Genomic DNA, 3,707 nt, shown 5'->3' with positions numbered 1-3,707 from the left:
TCTCTCTCAGCTGTCTATCTGTTCTCGGACCCCAGTTTTCAAGAGTTCAGCTGTCCTTTCAATCTGCAGGAAGGCAAATTTAGGACTCTGTAAGCCAGGGAACAGATGGGCAGATTGTAGTATGAATGGAAACCTTTGCCTGTGAGGAGATGAGAAATACAACATCCACAGCCCTGCAGGGCTGCAGCAGGGACAGCCATTTAGTCAGCAGTGGGGAAGCAAGCAGGGGGGCTGGAGCAATATGGGTGTATGTGAGAAATCCTCCTTGTCAAGGAGGCATGAGGAGAGCTCCAGCTGTTTGCTGGGAACCTCTGCACCTGGCCAGCCTAACAAATCTGTCATGAACTCAGTAGCCACTGACTGCTGTCACGATAGGGTGGCTCCTCTCGTGCCATTTGCACATCCTGCCTAGAGGAAGTGTGCCCAAAAGCATTAAAGCAAGGCCACGTTTCATAAATTGATCACATCCTGAGCCTTTCAGCCATGCAGTGAGTCAGCATCAGATACCCAAAGGGATATTTCCTAAAGGGGAATAAGATGTCAGGTTAAAATGCTGTGTTTATCAAATTGAGGTAGAGACTCCCCCACTCCCTACGTGATCTCAAATACATTAGAAGCCCATCTGTTGGGCTTGGTTCCAAGAAATTAATTACTTTCAAGGGTGAGTTGTTACAATAAAGTAATTATCAAGCTGATAATAAACGCAAAGGTTGGACCTTCAGCAAGAGCAAATTGCTGTAATTCCAGGGCCTGCAGCTGGGTGCTCCTGAGGCTCCCTGGGGACTCCTGTCGCCCCAGGCTGCAGGAGAGTGATGCAGTTCAATAAATAACCATGACACCATATTTGCCTATGCTAAGAAGTGCCCAGGAGTGGGCTTCTAGAGACAACAGCAAGTACGATTTTGGAATTAGCAGCGTTTTTTACTAGGAAGTTGTGAATCTCTTGCTATTTCAGCAAGTAAAGTGACTGTGCTCAGCAAGGCTTAGTGGGCATTTGGCTTTCGGGAAAGGTTTAGAAAGCGCCTATCTGTATCTTAGACATTTGGTCTGTTCTGGCAAACCTGGGCTTAGCACTCCAGGATTTACTGAAAACAAAAAGGATTTAAAACCTGATTTTAAAAGCAATTTACCTGATTGAGATGTAAATAACCACTTAATGAGGGTTTCCAATGAGGAGCTCATGCCAGACAACAGCATGGACAAGGTTGCATTTGTCACCTTGACCCAACATCTCTGCCCCAGGGATGCCCATGGCCGAGGCTGCTGGTTCCTGGGGTTAATATGCCGTAGGTGGCCCAAAGCCCTTGGAAGGGGACATAGCATGGTGAAAGGGTCAGTGATTGCCCCACAGTGTGCACATGGCTGGTGGAAGGCAGGGCAGAATGGTGAGAGCCTTTGGGATTCTGTGGCCAGAGATAGCCCTGGCTTCAAGATCCGTATTTGGGGTGAGTCCCACTGCTGATGGGCATGTGGGCAAGGAATCGCCCTGTGTGTCAGTGGCTTTTCTGAATAGGAACGAGTCAATAAGCTGCTTCTAAACTTGGGGTCAATTTAAGTAAGAGAATCTCTCCCTTTGGTGCAGTAATGAACATGAACAAATAAAGCCCTGTGTACAGGGAGGGCTGAGCAGCTCTGATATAAACTTTCGTCTAAAAAGGCGTTTGCCATAACAGCAGAAACCCTGACTTTGTCCTAAAGCAGAACTGAGGGTGGGACAGGGACTTTCTGTGCAGCTTTCCCCAGTCTCTGCCCACAGGCTGGAAACCTGTCTTACTTTCCTGGTTGCCAATGTCCTGCAGAGCACCTCAGACCCTACAGAAAGCTCCCAGCAGGTTTTGCCACTGACTCACTGGTAAGTATCTGCTGAACGAAAGCATAGCACTGTCTTAGAAACCAGGTCTTCTAGACTCCTTGTCTTTAACTTTATGGCTACCCTAAGCCTAACCTGTTCTCTGTAGTTAATCTAGATATTTTCATTAAAGTAAAAGCCAAGCCCCATGACCAGCCACATGATATTAGCATTAAATATCTAAATAATATATTAGGGCAGAATATATAATAGGGCAGCTGGCACTAAAAATTACTCTTGTATATCCAGAAAGTTCTCTCACTTAGTAATAAAACAAAAGGAAACACAACAGAACTCAAGGGAAGAAAGGACAGGCTTAACCTCTTTGGAAACACATATTAGCAGGAATATAGGGTCATCAGGGACCAGGAAAAGGACTGTTTTCCAGAACATTATGCTGGAAAGTATAATTTTCCTTACTAGGAATAGGCTTTACTGGGAAGCTTCCCAGGAGATTATGCAAGTGAACCCCTCAACCACACACAACATTCCCTTTCCAACATGTCCACATGAGCAGTGGTTTCTCCAAGTGTTGCTGCAGTCTCATTGCACCAGGCAGGGTAAAACCAAGGAAAGGTTCCTGAAGTGTCCACATAATATTCCTGCCACTTCTAAAAATACACAGCGCTATGGAGACAAGCTTCAGCTCCACACAATTGAATGTTTCTGTGTTGGCTCAAACGTTTCTCCTAAGCTACGTCATTGTCAAAGACACAGAGTTATTCAGGTGGAGGCCAAGGACTTTTTTCCCACATAGCTAATGGCCAAAAAAGTGATGAATCAGGGCTTTGGGGTAATTTATCTGTTTCAGTCTCTCCTCAACTGTATTTTCCATTTCTAGCATCCATGGTCATTCAGGAAAATCTTGTAGGTATCAACCAACCATGACTCACTCTCTGGCTCTCCCAGCTGACATGAACAATTTTTACTGTTACACAGATTTTGGCATACTGGCTTGTAGCAAGTGGCTATCTGGGACCAGAACCACTACTGAGGAGAGGGAAAATGCTTAAGTCAGCCTAAACACTGTGGCCTTGCTTGTATTGTCATTATTAACATGCCTATTTAGTTGGAGGCATTTTAATAAACTTGATGATGATAATAGTTTTAATAATTGTTTTTCTTGTTAGTAGTCCTATTACGTGTCCACACTTCCCATCCTCCGGTGAGTCTCTTCTTTTGGTTTGTGAAGGCTGAGTGAAACCCAGATACCTGGCAGCCAATAGTAAGATCTCCTTTCAGGAGGTGCCAGTGTTTCACATCACACATGTTCTTTCCTTCCCTAAGATGTTTATTCCTGCATCTGGCACATGTGCTAGGAAGGCTGATGGTGAGGTCTGGAAGAGTCACCAAATACACCAGATAAACCCAGAATAGCAAAGTAAACCCAGATCCAGACTGGAAGGAAACTACATGGCTCGAAATTAGAGTTAGGCATTTGCTCCAGTTCACCCTCTTCAAGGACACCTTCATCCTCATGCTCTGCAAAGTGCTCCTGAACTCCAGGCTCTAGGTCAGGTCTCTGCGCGTGCCCCACTGCCAAGTACCTCACCCTTGCTCACATCTCCAATCAGCTCCCTCCAGCCTGCATCCCTGGAGGTAAAGAGATACCTTAGAGATGAACCAGACATCTCACAGGATGGTACCCAGAAATCAACTCCCACATCAGGGTCTTCCTTTCCATCAGAGTATACGATAGGCTGCTGCTCCTGATTTCATGGATTAAAAATATCCACTTTTTCTTGGCCTTCATCACACCCACAAGTTTATACTGGTGAGAGAATATTTTCTGCAGAGGACATACTCTGCCCCACACCCTTGAGGAAGATTCAGATGTTGGGGAAAACAGTCATAAATA

Source organism: Nestor notabilis, unplaced genomic scaffold, assembly GCF_000696875.1.
Source record: "Nestor notabilis isolate BGI_N333 unplaced genomic scaffold, ASM69687v1 scaffold9984, whole genome shotgun sequence".
NCBI lineage: Eukaryota > Metazoa > Chordata > Aves > Psittaciformes > Psittacidae > Nestor > Nestor notabilis.
The sequence above is the reverse complement of the archived record's forward strand: the minus strand, read 5'-3'. Positions refer to the sequence as shown.